Here is a 16,801-nt window from a genome sequence, read left to right as displayed (position 1 = left end):
ATTAGTAAATAAGCCCATCCTACTACTTTGAATGGTATATGGATCAATTCTAATATCCTCCTCTTGAAAAATGTGGCTAATACAATTATCACTACTATCACTATTATCTGTCACTACTACTACTCTCATATGATATAATTATTTAAAATAATCTTATACCCTTTTCATTATTTTACAGCATAATCTGAATTATATGTACATTCGTGAGAGGTTACAGTAACAACTGGTTGTTGCCATGCACTGGAAACAAAGATAAATAAGGCAAAATATATCATGGAATCCATACAGTAGTGTAGATTTTTAAAAAAGGGCTATTAAGATCAATATATATTCTCATGAAAGCTTTGAGATATAGAGATGATGATGATGATGATGATGATGATGATGATGATGATGATTGAAATACTACATGGAAATTTTTGCCCTGCACATCATTACCAAATGTAGCAAACATATTACTTCCTGGTGAAAAAAAAATTCCTCGTCAAAAATTTCATAGGACTCCTATATCTGTTGGCCTCTTGTAATAGAGTATGTTGACACTAAGTTACGAGCAATTTTCTTGGGGTGAGAAATACTTATGATGCTATAAGCAATGTAAAACAAGAGAACACCAAGATTAAATCAAATTCACTCTAAACCAATGAACAAGTATAATATCTGAAAAAAATCTTTGTGAAATTATGCCATTCACAGAACAAAAGATGTTTACATTTTATTAGGACAGTAAAAATTCTGTAATTTATATCATCGAAAGATCTAACACAAAGTAAACTTTGTGTTTTAGAAATCCATTGACAATCATTTGTGCATACAAAATTTGTAATGAGAATTTTTAAAATATAATAATAACTGAATAAGGCATAAAAGTGTCATAGCTACAAGCAGCTACTTGCAGTAACGAATTGCATATTAAATATAAAAACAGTTTAAAATTTTATCTTACACTAATGAAAAACAAGGTAAAGACCAAATATGGAAAAAGTTTGAAGATGGTGAAGACAATTATATTATAGAATACTATATTATTCTAAAGATTTCTGTGCATTCTCCTATTTCCACAGTTCAAAAACATCATTGATAAAATTATAGTTTTATTTAAAGTGGAGGAAATCAGTTTCACAGGCAGATTTTCATTGACAACTTAGTAATGAATAAATACATTATTCAAGCTCAATGTAACTGTTGTGCTTTTTAAAAACTGGTATTTCATAAAAATATTATTATTAATTTTAATTGTTAAGCATTGAGGTTGTCTTACAAAATATGTATGAGAGCTAAAGGCAGGAACACTAACTCTAAAGTATAATAGGACTTCTGAAATATACTAGGAAAAGTTAGTTTGTAATTTAAAAGACTAAAAACACCATAGGATAGAAAGCCATGGAATAAAATTGAAGTGGAAATAAGGATTTAAAGATATGGAAATGTGGCAAAGAAGCAAGTTATTTATAACATATAAGCAAAACTAATTTCAAAGATATAATAGAGATCTGATACACAGCATAGTGACTATGGACAAAAATACTGTATTACAGACTTCATAGTTGCTTAGAGTCCAGATCTTAATTGTTCTCACTACAAAAAAATAATCTTGTATTAGCTATCACTGAGATAGTAATCATATTGCAATATATAAATGTGTACTTTAAACCTATGAAATACTATAGGTCAATTATATCTCAAAAATACTATTTTAAAAAAGAACATCCCTAAAAACAAAATTATAGAAGAAATTACTAAAGAATTAATGAGATAGTAAATTCAGAAATGGCTCTTACAGAAGAAATTTGGAAAATGATATCTTTGGTAGTTAAGCAAGTTAATAAATTAAAATGAGCCAAATTCTGTTCTGTTTCAAACTGCCATGAGAAAGATTTAAATTTCTTGCTCCATTCCCCAAAAAAATATGTGATTCACATAAATTTTCATTATATCGATTTTAAAATGTAAATTTTAAGTGTATTTAAAAGCATACAAAAATATAAAATATAGAAAGCAGAAACAAAAATCTGTTGTTTCCACATTCATCATTTCCTTTTTTTTCCTTAGTATTAGTCAAATCAATCTAAAATATTTGCTTAGGCCTAAGGAAATAATAATGACGAAAACCATCTGGAAAACAATTATTTATAATCTCTGACACTGTGCAACAGAGGAGTTTACAGGCTCCCTTTTCAGTTTTATTGGCACATTAAATAAAAATCCATGAACTTTATTCCTTACTACCATTTCCAGGGTGATCTATATGTTTAGCAAAACAAATAAGAATAATACCCTAGATTTATTACAAAATATGGTAAGATGAAGAAGACCAACTTTTGTAATCTGGCTATTAGCTCTTTCTACGCAGTGTATCCGTAGCAAACCGAGGCAAGGGACATCTAGGAAAACATTACAAAATATAAATTTAAACTAGCTTACATTTAAATTACAATTTATACCCTACCAAGTTGAAATTTGTATAAAATGTGCATTGTTGACAAGTTGGTAATTGAGTGAAGCATGTCCTTTATCAGTCAAATCCTGAACGAGTTGTGAACTCAGTTGTCCCTTTCTGACTCAGTATGTCCATCCCTCTTCTTTCCTCCTCTCCCCCAGCACAGAAACAGTTTTTGTTACTCCTATCTTCCCCTCCACTGTTGGACTATATAGATTATATTTTGAATATTTTGTTAAGTACCTATAAAATTTTAACATCTGTATGTGTGAGTTAACCATCTTTCTCCCAAACAGCAACAAAAATATGTTAACCTTTATGTACGACTACCAGTATTTTATGTAATATTGAGGAAAATTTACTTTGAATCTTATTTTTTTTACATTTTCTTGTTTGTAACTAAAATTAATTTCCATAGCAAATTATTTAAAATTATCCATATATTGAACAGTTTCTTTGCTCATTCATATTTCTTATACTTCTTTATTGATTTCTGGTTTTAATTTATTTATTAATAATATACCTAAGGTGATAAGCACTCTTTTTTTATCATTTATAAAATACATCTTATGCCTATATAGCCTTGAATTTCCTTGGGAGGTACCCTTGTTTTTAATTTACTGCGTCCTTTAACTTTTCTTCATTATGTTTGTTTTTTTTCATATTTCTATTCTTTCCATTGTCATGATTTTGCCACCTTGTCAGTGATACAATGATGTCAGTAGTCCTGCAGCACCTTTTATGTTTAATTCCTACTTGGAATTCCTAAACCACCAGGCAGGGAGTAGTACAGAAGACTGTTTCCATTTCACTTGCATATGGTGATTTCCCACCCAAAGGACTAGCAAGATAAACTTCATCACCACTTTTGAACTATTAGAAACTGTTTCTAGTCTGTGGTAACAGGAAGAGTATTGAGCTGAATTCTAAACAGAATGATTATAAGCATATATTATAGAAAGTCTATACCCATTCATTTCTATTGTCAGCCTAAAATCTTTTTGCATCTTCCTCCCAAACTGTTACTAAACAAGTATTCATTTCCTCTTTAATTTCACTAGTCTATTTATCAATTTAATAAGAATAGCCAAACACTATTACAATGAATTTAATCTAAAGATGGAAACACTAGAGATCTTTTGCTATTTTGTCTAAACTACTGTTACTTTCAGCCAGAGCCCTCTTGATCATGGCTCTCTTAAATATCAATTATGAATATTCTCATTTATATTTTTTGTTGTTTTTATCATCTCTCATATTTCTTTTAGAATATCACTTTTCTTTTAGAATGCTACACAAATGTTTCCTCTAACTCATATTTAACAACTCCTATTATTTCCCCATCCTACTTGGGGTAGCAAGACTCATTTTTCTGACATCCCATTCAGAAAACATCTGCCCACTAGAGAGAATTAAGTGAACTCCCTTGAATTCCTCATATATATACTGAAAATCATCTCTCTTATCAAATCTTCTTACACTGATTTCCTACATATAGTTGCTATTTTACTTTCGAATGTTTTCTCACATATCCTCATTGAACTTAGATTTTTGGTTTATTACCAAGGCCCCTATATTTTTTTATAATACAAATAGAAATAAAATACACATATAGAGCTATTATATATATTATAAGCTTACTGATATTTTTCGGTAAAAAGTGTTAGTAAATATTTCTTTCAAATTATTTAACTCATGACCTGATATAAATAATGTGCTGATATATATTGAAATGATCATCAAATCACTGTAAACAAAGAACTACAATAGATTCTGTTACATGTGGTAATTATGTTCTATGAAGTCACTGTGAACCCTGAATTGATGAATACAGAACCATTGCTTACAGAGGAAATACAAAGTTAGTTTCCTGAGGACTTCTGGTCACACTTTCAACAACTGATCTGTACATAATTGTGTTTTATGGTTTGCTTTCTGTTTAAAGACACTTATTTAATATATATTGTTAGTTAACTTATATTAAACTCATGGGTCATACCACCATAACTCATGCCATAAAGAAGCTTATCTAATACACATGATTTCCCTGTAAGGGACATCACAGTTCTCTTGAGTTTGGGAACAGTAGACAGCACTTCCACTGTTTGGGGGCCATTGTAAATGGTAAAACCACCAACACAAATTGAAAAATGTAAAAATATGTTAAATAGGGCACAAAAATCACACTTGTTTACATTATAAGAGCTAAAATAAGAAGACAGTGTCCCCATGTTTGACTTCAGATGGGAATGTGCAACCAGGTGTTTCTTATGACTCTGTACATATTTGCAATGACCATGAAAGTGCCAGGAGCACTGATTTGAAGTTTGCAAGAAATTTTAGTGAGTAAGCACATTCACATATATGGACTGTGAATAATGAAGAACAACTGTATTTATTTGCACTTATTTAATTTACCTAAATGTTAATATTTCTTATTACCTAAATATTAATCACCTAAAACTAAATAATCACATATGAAAATGTTTATCATAGATGTATATTCTGAAAAATTCAAATGATTTTAAAAACAAGTCTCCATAAATATTAATTTAAAATTTCAATATAAAATAAGATTTTTTAAGAGTCAAGAACATTTTTAAGAGTCTCATATTCAGATATGAGAAAAATCCTCTAGCAATCAGCTACCACTCTTCTCTCTTCATTGTTTTAACTACTATCGATTTTTAGATATTTTTCTCTATGCTGAAGTTTTCCTTTCTAACTTTACACCAGTTACTATTCAAATTATCAGGTATTTATAGCAAATTTCTATTTTCTATACTAAATATTTAAATTAAAATAAATTAAAATTATTTTCTAACTTTTGTACATTACCTCCCTTAATTGCAAGATATTTTTTTTAGTGTATTTAGTGTTCAGGATGAAAGTTTAATTATCTTCAGTTATAAGAGACATTATACCATAAAATTTCACTCATATGTGCAATTTAAGAAACAAAACATATGAACGTAGGGGAAATTAAAAAAAAAAAAAAAACTTGGGAGGCAAACCATAAAAAAGACCCTTAACTATAGAGAACAAACTGAGGGTTGCTGGAAGGGAGGTAGGTAGGGGGATGGGTTAAATAGGTGATGGGTTTTAAGGAGAGCGCTTGGTGTGATGAGCATTGGCTATTGTATGTAAGCAATGAATCACTAAATTCTACTCCTGAGAGAAACTGATATTATGCTATATGTTAAATAATTAGAATTTAAATAAAAACTTGAAACCACAAATAAAAAGAAGAAAGAAAAAGAAAAGAAAAAATCTAAGGACATTTTAAAAACCACTTATCACTTATGGGTATGCACTATAGGAAAAACTAGAAGAAAATTAAGACCATTCTTCTAGGAGAAAGAAAATAATTCAAGATGGAAGTTTGAAAATGTTGAAATAAATGAAGATTAATTGTAGTAATAACAATGTGGACAAATATAATGAAGTGATAACTTATTAAATAAAAATAATGTCAAATGCACTTGGGATATATTAGTATTAAATCACACCAAAAAGCATAGCATATATATCAGTAGGAAATAAAAATAGTTATAATGTTAGTTTATTATATAATTTGTTAAGAGGAGAAAGATGCTAATTAATGCGAGATTTTATTACTCGAGGATACATATAGTAATATTAAGTGTAAACTAAAAAAATACAGTAAGAGAGTAAATAACTTCTGAGTTAATGATAGAAAATATAGAACAGTCAGTCATTTTAACAGAAGAGGAGATGGGACAGAGAAGAAACAGAATAGGTAGAGAAAGCAGAAAGCATGTGCTATACACAAGTTTTAAGTTCAACAGATCAGTGATAATAATAAATACAAACTGACTAAAAGATAAAGATTGCAAGAGGGACTGTTTAAAAAAAAAGCAAATTCCAGATATATACTATTTTGTTATTTTGAAGAAACATATCTAAAAACAGGTATCAAATAGTATGAATTTTTTTAAAAAATGGAAAAAGTTACACAAAAGAAACTCTAATTCAAAAGAATGTGGCTGTATTTCAGAAAAAAATGACTTTAGGAAGTAATCTTTATTCAAGATGAGAAAATGCTTCAGAATAATAAAATTTTCAATTCACCTGGAAGACACAGCAGTCCTAAATGAGTATGTACCTGCTGACCTTGTCTCATTTTTATACAACAAAAATGCACAAAACTATAAGGACAAATAGATAAAACATGATTATAAGATTTAAAAAAAAGTACTTCTCTCAGTAACTATTTAAAAAAAAAAACAAAAATATATTAAATATTTTTAAAAACTCAAGGAGTAAATTTATTCTAGTAAACATATACAAAATATGGTACCCACCATGGTAGAATATACCAAAACTTAAAAACAGATTGACCATAAATATTATGTTCTCTGGCCAAAATTCAATTATTCTAGAAAAAAATAACAAAACATACTGTAAAATATCTATCTATCTATATTCAAAATAACTTATAGGACAAAGAAAATAACACAAAAATGTTGTGAACTAATTATACCAAAAATATTACATACCACAATTGTGACATTCAGGTAAAGTACAGAAAAATCTGCATCCTTCAGTGTGCATATCAGAAAACAGGAGAGGTAGAAAATCAATAAATACTTATCTCATGAAATTAGAAAAAGAACACTATAATCAGTGCAAAGTAAATAGAAAGAAAAAATAACAGGTTAATGAAATAGAAGACAGACATAATAAAGAGTATTAGTAGAATGAAATATTTTGTCTTTCAAAGACAAAAAAAGAGAAAAAGATAAACATCTTATAAGACATTATTTTTTAAAAAAAGAATATAAAGAATGTAAAGGGTCATTATTAAAGATTATACTAATATTAAAGTGATAAGATATTACAATCTTATGTGAATAGAATTTAAACTAGAGATAAAATGTATATATTCCTTAAAAAAGACTGTATCCTATCTTTTGCAAAAAAAATACAAGAAAATATGACACAAATTTTTATATTTAATTATATAAAAATTTATAGAAAAGCATTGAAGGAAACCTAAACCATGTTCATAGAAAGGGAATTCAGTAATGAAAGGACGTTCATTCTTTCAAAACTGTTGTATAGATTTTACACCACTTAAATAAAAATTCTACCAGGGATTATCATGTATTTAAAATGTAGAACTTGAAAAACATGTTGTTTGTGGGTATAATTTTTTTGTGGTAAAACTGTAAGAAAAGCGAAGAAATAATCCGGGACAGTGGTTATCTTTGGGTGACAAAGGAAAATATGATTAGTGAAAAGCACAGAGGGGCTTCAAAGAAATTAGCAGTGTTCTATTCCCAGCTGGTTGGTATTAACCACATACTCAATTTTTAAATTACTGCTTTAAAGTTGTACATACATGTTTTATACATTTGTATGTGAAATTTGATAATATTTTATATATTTTTAAAATATTTTTTTTTCTTCATTTTTTCTCTTCTCTCTTCATTGTTTTAACTACTATAGATTTTTAGATATTTTTCTCTATGCTGAAGTTTTCCTTTCTAACTTTACTGGACAAAAGCTATTGCCAAATGGATTTATATTTCAATAGGTTTGATGTGATTTTGGGTTCTGGACCTGTTAACCATATAGGTATCGTACCTATGGTTTTCTTAATTAACCCCCACTCCAGTGTATTAAATAAATATCACAAATGAATGTTGAATCACAGAGTCATGATAAAAGTACATAACACAGATACGGTGAGATCAACCTTTCTGACACATTATAGTAAAATCATAAAAAATATACAGTTAACATTTGAAAGATTTTACTTTAATGTAAATTTATTTGCTGACTCATTAACATAAAAATACACAGAATAAATTATAAATCCTCAAAATGAGAAAACATTAGAAGTTTGAATGGAGATATGAAAAGCAGAGCCAAGATCGTTCATAAGGTCAAACTAGAAATTTATCACTAGGATTTGTTGCAACCTAACAAAATCAAAGTAAAACTCAACCTCTCCTGTGCTTCTCATTGCCATATAGAAATAACTATCCAGTTCTATGAAGAAAAAAAAATCTTCAAAATTAATTTTGAAATGTCTCAGATGGATATTCATTCATGAGTAACCCAGAGGTGACATGGACAATGTCATAGTAAAGTTTTGTAAAGATGAAACCTAAAATTGAATATTTGTACATATTTAATGCTAGCCAGTACATCCAAAAAAAAAAAAAATACAATGAGTCACAAGATCCAATGGGATCTTGGAATATAGCTTAGAATATATATAGGAATTGATGCATTTAGTATCCTTCAAGCAGTATACATAAACATTACTTTGAAACCAACTTTTTGATTAAATATGATTTTTAGTTAAATATCTTTATGATACTTTGTTTAAAAAATAAAAGTATTTCAATAAAAAAGTAAAAAATAAATATGGAAAATAAATAATTTTATATAACTAATACACATAATTTCATATAGTTTTTCTAGACCTGGAAAAGATATCCTTTCTATTATATGGTAATCTGTAAATTTGGGAATAAAATGAACAAGTGATAAAGCAAATATCCTATAAGCAAATTTTGAAAGCCTAGTCAAAAGCCTTCTAATAATGTTTTACTCAACCTCTACAGAGAGATGAAGTAATCTGTCAATTTGTCACTTGGTTATTCATTCAACAAATATTCTTGAGCACCTTCTATTTTGCTGGCATTGCTAAAAGCACTGGAGTACAACACTTATCTGAAATGATGCTCTGAAGAAAATCAATGAGACAAAGCACTGCATGTAAATCTATTAAATATTTAATTTTTGTAAATTTATGTACTTTTACAGAAGATTAAGATGCTAGATGAGGAAAAACTCAATTCTGTCTCTTAAAAAATTTCTTTTGTAGATAGCCCGAAAATCAAATGAAAAGTATATTGAATGATTAATAAGTTAATAGTTGAACAACCTTTTTCAAGTAGTGCTAATTCTTATATGATGACAACCTTGAGGCTCCATTTTTTTTTAAAGATTTTATTTATTTATTTATTTATTTATTTGACAGAGAGACACAGCCAGCGAGAGAGGGAACACAAGCAGGGGGAGTGGGAGAGGAAGAAGCATGCTCCCAGTGGAGCAGGGAGCCTGATGCGGGGCTCGATCCCAGGACCCTAGGATCACACCGTGGGCCGAAGGCAGACACAACGACTGAGCCATCCAGGTGCCCCTTGAAGCTCCATTTTTGTAATCTTAAATCTCATATATGTTTAAAATTGTCTTGAATCTCAAGAATTAATTACAAGCTGTTTGTTATGTGTTAAATTGTGTTCCCTCAACATTTTTATGTCAAAGTCCTAAACACCAGTACCTTATAATGTGACTGCATAGATAGGATCATCTAAGAAATAGGTAAGTTAACATTGTCTTTTGACAATGAGATTACTAAACTGGGCTCTAATACAATATGACTACTGTCCTTATACAAAGAGGAGGTTAGGGCACAGACACACACAGAAGGAAGACTATGTGAAGACCCAGGGAAAAGATGGCCATTTAGAAGACAGAGAATGTAGTCAGCAGTGAATCTTCAGCTATCAGGCAATTTGGGGTCTTCCTCAACTGCAAAGAGACCTCTTGCCTGGAGTCTTGACCTTTCCAGACATCTCAGACATTTTGGCTGAATAAGATGGGGTAATAAAGGCCAAAGATAGCTCTGTTGGAAACTCTTTGCTACATAGCTCCCCACAGGATTGGACACTACTCACTACAGAGCTCCCTAAACGGTTGGCAATGACTTCTTCAGGTCTCTATTGCCAGTTGATATGGTCCTATACATAATTCTGATTTCTCTAACTTTTATAGATATTGGTCTCTAATACATATTTTGCACTCAAAACCTGTCTCAGCTTCTGGTTTTTGTTGTTGTTGTTTGTTTGTTTTTTGTTTTAAGCCAATCTTAAATAGTTGGTACCAGGAGTGTCTGGAGAAAATAGGTAATACAATTTAGTTAAAGAGGAGAATCACTCAGTGCTTATCAGCAAATGAGGACCAAATTACTAGTGGTAGGTAAGCACAGATAGATCATGGTCCACAGTATAAACCTCATTAATATTTTAATCAGTGATGAATTGAGGAGATGTAACTATGGAAGGGAATTTAGTAGCTGGTGTGATGCATCAGGCATTTGGAGATATTGAAAAGTAATAGTGATAATAAAAATAAGTATGTTTAGTATAGGACTGAAAAAATAATAAAGAGCTGAGGGCCAGTAATAGACAATTAAAAGCCTGGTATGAAAGCCAAAAGACCCATTTGTTTGCTAACAAAGGAGCTATCATCTCCCATATCAATAGAGGTGGGAACAGAGCCAAGTCCAAGGACTGTACTCTTAGAATTAATAATCAAGAGCAGCTGAACTTCAAAGATGATTAAACAATCAATAAAAGAATAAGAATGACGCTGAAATAAGAACTCTGATTAGACAAATCTGAAGCCTTGAAACATTGATGGGACATCTGGGTGGGAATATGCAAAGGTTTTGACCCTCTTCTATAATTCTAAACCTAAGAAGAGACCTATTTTACCCTACTAAGAGTTATCCCCACCCCTGTGGTAGAAGAAAATGCAGAGACTACTCTCTGAATTTAAGAAGATGAAAAAAGCCCCATTCAGTTGGCATCCAGCACCTTTCCTGACAAATGGACTTATGACTAGGGTTAAGGGTCAGCACAGCTTAGCTGGAGATGTGCTGGGTCTGTAAGGAAGAAAAAGTACTATACCCAAAAGAACTGAAATATATAACCAGTATGTGCCAACAGGAATTAGAAATTGGAAAATTACACATAGAATTGAAGTTTGAATGGCTGATCAAGAGGTGGTGGATGATGGAGCATAAGTTTGTTTTAATTATGTCATGGCAAAGTATCCCAAGATACAGTATGAACATGTAAGGACTCCAGGAGACAATGTAAACTGACTACTAGGATTATTTCCCCCAAAATAGGGGAAAGGATGGTCTAAATTGACCAGAATTAAAATGACAGAATTGTTACAAGTAGTCAGAAAGGACTAAAAGTTGAGAAAATTGACATTCTGTATATTGTTGGAAGACCCACTACATAATTATTTTCTTTAGGGAGGCCCAAAAAGTGTGGTAGTGGCATTAAAAGAAATGCATTTACCAAGAAGGAAAATGGTCCCAAAATAAAGTCATGGATGTATGGCCAGTTAATTTCTGACAAAGGAGCCAAGAATATACAAAGGGGAAAGACAAGTCTCTTCAATAAAAGGTGTTGGGAAAACTGGGCAGCCACATACAAAATAATAAAAATGGACCACTGTTTTACAACATACACAAAAATAAACTCTGAATGGATTAAAAACTTGAGTGTAATATCTGAAACCATAAGATTCTTAGAAGAAAATACAGGCAGTAACCTCTTGACATTAGTCTTGGCAATAATATTTGAATCTGACAACAACAAAAGCAAAGGCATCAAAAGGAAATGTAAACAAGTGGGACTATGTCAAACCAAAGAGGTGTCTGTACAGCAAAGGAAACCATCCACAAAATGAAAAAGGAAGCTACCAAATGTGAGAAAGTATTCGAAAATTATATATCTGATAAGAGGTTAGTATCCAAAATATATAAAGAACTCATATAACTCAATAGCAAAATGCAATCCAATTTAAAAATGGGAAGATTTAAATATACATTTTTCCAAAGGTAGATGGCCAACAGGTATGTAAAAAGGTGCTCAACATGACTAGTCATCACATAAATGCAAATCATAACTATAATGCTATATCACCTCACATCTGTTAGAATGGCTATGATCAAAAAGGCAAGAAATAAGTATTGGTAAGGATGTGGAGAAAAAGGAACTCTTGTGCACTACTGGTGGGAATATGAATTGGTACAGCCACTTTGGAAAACAGTATGAAGATTTCTCAAAGAATTAAAAACAAAACTACCGTATCATCCAGAAATTTAACTTCTGTGTATTTATATGAAGAAAATGAAACACTAATTTGAATAGATATATGAAACTCCATGTTTATTGTAGCATTGCTTATAACACACAAGATATGGAAGCAACCTAAGTGGCCACTGACGTATAACAGGAGAAAGAAATTGTATATATCTCTAATGAAATATTACTCAGCCATAAAAAAGAAAAGAATCTTGCCATTTGTGACAACATGGATGGACTTTGAGATCATCATGCTAAGTGAAATGGAGAGAGAAAGATGAATACCATATGACATCACTTATATGTAGAATGTAAAACAACAACAAAACCTAAGAAAAATAAGCTTATAGATACACGGAACAGGTTGATTGTTGCCAGGGGCAGAAAGGGCATGGAGCTGTAAAACGAGTGAAGATGATAAAAAGTTAAAACTTCTGGTTATAAGATAAATAAGTCATGGGGATGTAATGTACAGTATGGTGACTATAGTTAATTATACTGTATTGAATATTTGAAAGTTGCTAAGATAGTTCTTAAAAGTTCTCATCACAAGAGGAAAAAATTCGTAATTACGTATGATGACAGATGTTAACAAGACTTATTGTATGATCATTTTGCCAAGTATACAAGTATCGTGTCATTATGCTGTATACCTGAAATTAAAATGTTATTTGTCAATTATACCATAATTGGTATGTCAAAAATGGCAGAAGTGTTTTACAGGCAGTCAGAAAGGGACTAAAAAATTGAGAAAATGAGCATTCTGCATATGGCTGGATAACCAGTAAATAATAACATTCCTCAGGAGAGCCCAAAGAAGACACCGTTTATGGAAGCAATTAGGACTCAGGACCATGTTGTTGAGAGGAACATCAGCATCACTAAAAAGTCAACTGGTGGCTGTCTTCTGTAGACCAGACTGATGATAGAACGCACTGCTATAAAGCTTATATTTGCTGATAGAATGGAGATGAAAGCCTCCTTAAAAAGCTATAAGCCAAGTGATGGTAGTTAATCATGACAAGCTAGGTTAATGCAATTATTCTAATGACTTACAAGGTAACGTGAGGGTCGGGGTGGGTGAACATTATAGAATTATGGAGATGGTTCTGAGAACACAGTATCAATAGGGACAAATATATGGGTATTCAGCAAGGGTATAAAAGTCAGTTTATAGCAGCAGAACTAATTAAAGATGGATGACCAGGAAGCTGAGTGCTAAAGGCATAGGTGAGGAAAAAATATTTTGTAAGGATGAAGTTCATGCTCTGATGTAGAGTATGCTTTAAATCAAAGATTTTATATGATGCTGTATTCTCAATCAGGAGGATACATGACACTAAGAACCAAACAGGAAAATTTAGACGGCTCTACTTACAACATTTTAGAACCCCCTGATGTCAATCCTGTTAAGACTGTACTCTTGGACTAATCAGATGTGAAACCTGGAGTTTACACCCTGACACTATTCTAGGAACTAAGTTGAGGAAAAATCATGACTTAATTCATTAGGCAAACTTAAACTTAAAATTAATTCCTTTTATACACATTGGTATCTAGGAATAAAAAGTATGTAACTCAGAATCACCTAAAGGAGTTTGTTTTACATCAAAAATTTTTGTTAACAAGGTGGTATAATTTATTGGTGGTAGATAAGTTTATTAGTTAGAAGACAAAATAACTAAAAAATGTATTATACAGAAGACCCAGGATAGCACATGGAAAAAATGCAAAGCCAACTAAAAAACACAGGAATCCTCGAAGAATAAGGAATTGAAATATCTATGAGAGTGAGGGTGAAAGAACTGGTTAAAGTGTGTTTTTAAGAAAAAATAAATAGAACAGCAGCACCCTTCCATCCTCTAAATAATTTAGAATATTTGCTATTAGATGCATTTGGTTTTATTGTATCTGTAAATACCTTGTCAAGTATTTTGCACAATGTGTACATTACAGAGTAATCCAGAAAGGCCACTTATTTTTTTATCTGTTTCTACGCATGACTGATCACAAAATCCTTCTAACTAGCATTCTCTATAACAAGAAAATTTCACAGAATCCAGGTACATCCTGCTAAAATGGATTCTTTGAAAAAGGAATAAGTACATTGCACCCATATTTACCACTTACCCATCTGCTTTCCAGGTTCAAAATTACTCTCTTCTCCCATTCTTTTTATCCTTGTGGATTTGTCTCTTTTATAATATAATGGCTTTTTACGTATAATTCATTCAAAAAGTACATAAGTCATAAGTTCACAGATGGATGAACTAGCAAAAATTTAAAACAATAAAGATTTGATGAATTTAACACCACCAATATCCTAAGCCCTCTCAATTATTGCCCCTTATCTTACTATCGCAGTTAATTAGGGTTGCCCAGTTTTGAATATACTGTACATGAAATCAAATTGTAAATACTCTTAACTGTCTAAGTTTGTTTGTCCTTTCAATATTTTTTTAAATTTTATTTAAGTTTACTTCTGTTATATGTGCTGGTAGACATAGGTACTTTTTATAATAGGTTGCAGAATTTCTGAGTTGTAGGAAAGGGGTATATGTAGCTTTATCAGGTTGTCAAACTGTTTTCCAAAATGTTTGTAGTTATTTAATAACAACAAAAAAATGGATCTTCCAGTTGCTCCATAATCTACCCAACACTAATATAATTAGTCTTTAAATTTTAATTTGGAGGCCAACTGGAGTATATCTATAGAGATTTCCCATGATACTTTACTTTTCATTTCCTTGTCACTTATAAATTTTACTACCTTTCCACATGTGTAATAGTTATGTGGATATCATCTTTCTGATGTTCTCATTCAAGTATTTGTCAGATTTTTCTATTGGGTTTTGTGTTTTGTTTCTGTTTTTTTTTTTTTTTAGATTATTATTTGCTGGAGATTCTTGTATGCTCTGTCATTTATATGTATTAAAATATAATCTATGGTTTCCCTTTAACTCTCCAAATAATGTCCTTGAAGAAAATGTTTACTTTTATTACAGTCCCATTATCAGTGTTTTCTCTCATGGTATATCTCCTGTGCCCTGTTTAAGATATATGTGCCTATTTCTGGGGTACCTGGGTGGCTCAGTACATTGACCATCGGACTCTTGATTTTGGCTCAGGTCAGGATCTCAGCGTCTTAAGATAGAGCCCCATTTTGGGCTCTGAGCTCAGCGGGGAGTCTGCTCCAGACTCTCACTCTCTCTCTCCCTCTGCCCTCTGCCCCTTGCCCACTTGCACTCACTTTCTAAAATAAATAAATAAATCCTTTAAATATATATATATATATATATATATATATATATATTTGCCTTTTTCAATATCATGAATGTAATTTTCTTGAATCCATACATGAAGTTATGAATATATTCTTCTAGAAGCTCTATAGTTTACCATCCACAGTTACATAAACAATACATCTTTATGTAATTCACATTTCTATATGTTGTTAAGATATGAGTCGGGAAAACATTTTCCTGCTTGAATTTTCAGTTTACCTGTACTATTTCTGAAAACTACATTTTTTTCCTCACATTTGTTTTAAGGAAAAATGAGCAGCATGTGTGGATTTGTTTTTGGACTGTTTCTATTCAAAAATCCATTTACTGTTATTTGAGTGGATACCTGAGAGGGAGGGAAATAAAGAACAATTTTTAAATCTTTAAATGGATGCTATAAACATTAATGTTAGATGAAATCTGGACTTTTTATTAACAAATTGAAACTTTAATAATTGAACTGAGTCTGTTCATGGAACTAATAATAAACTTTTTTTTTTAAGCTATCTAAGGGCAACTTTGAATAATGGTCTCTCTTGAGATTTCACTCAAAGAGGACATAAATCCGTGTGATGACTGATGATAAATGTTGACTTGGCTAGACTGTGGCACCCAATTGTTTGGTAATGTGATGAGCACTGGGTGTTAACATGCAACTGATGGGGGCGCCTGGGTGGCACAGCGGTTAAGCGTCTGCCTTTGGCTCAGGGCATGATCCCGGCGTTATGGGATCGAGCCCCACATCAGGCTCCTCTGCTATGAGCTTCTTCCTCTCCCACTCCCCCTGCTTGTGTTCCCTCTCTCGCTGGCTATCTCTATCCTGTCGAATAAATAAATAAAATCTTAAAAAAAAAATGCAACTGATGAATAACTGAACTCTATAACTGAAACTAATGATGTACTATCTACTGGCTAATTGAATTTAAATTAAGAAAAAGAAATACACTTATCATGGTAAGCACTAATCTGTGGAATTGCTGAATCACCATATTATATACCTGAAACTAATATAACACTGTATATTAACTATACTGGAATTAAACTTTAATTTAAAAAACACTAGTATAGATGTTGTTATAAAGGTATTTTGTACAAGTGGTTAAATTTTCAATCAGTTGACTTTAAATAAAGGAAATCACTCTCAATAATAT

At 31.2% G+C, this 16,801-nt stretch overlaps 1 long non-coding RNA gene across 2 annotated transcripts in view; it reads left to right on the top strand.

The window, feature by feature from the left end:
* The window catches only part of LOC113247903 (uncharacterized), a 378,815-nt gene that overhangs the window by 282,747 nt on the left and 79,267 nt on the right, over positions 1–16,801 (top strand). Inside the window, exon 4 of one of the 2 annotated variants that reach the window (XR_008957362.1) lies at positions 9,459–9,614. The exons of the other annotated variant lie outside the window; for it this stretch is intronic. This is a non-coding gene — a long non-coding RNA (uncharacterized LOC113247903). The remainder of the gene's footprint in view (positions 1–9,458; positions 9,615–16,801) is intronic. 2 annotated transcript variants of the gene reach the window in all.

Source organism: Ursus arctos, unplaced genomic scaffold, assembly GCF_023065955.2.
Source record: "Ursus arctos isolate Adak ecotype North America unplaced genomic scaffold, UrsArc2.0 scaffold_4, whole genome shotgun sequence".
Lineage (NCBI taxonomy): Eukaryota > Metazoa > Chordata > Mammalia > Carnivora > Ursidae > Ursus > Ursus arctos.
The sequence above is the reverse complement of the archived record's forward strand: the minus strand, read 5'-3'. Positions and strand labels throughout refer to the sequence as shown.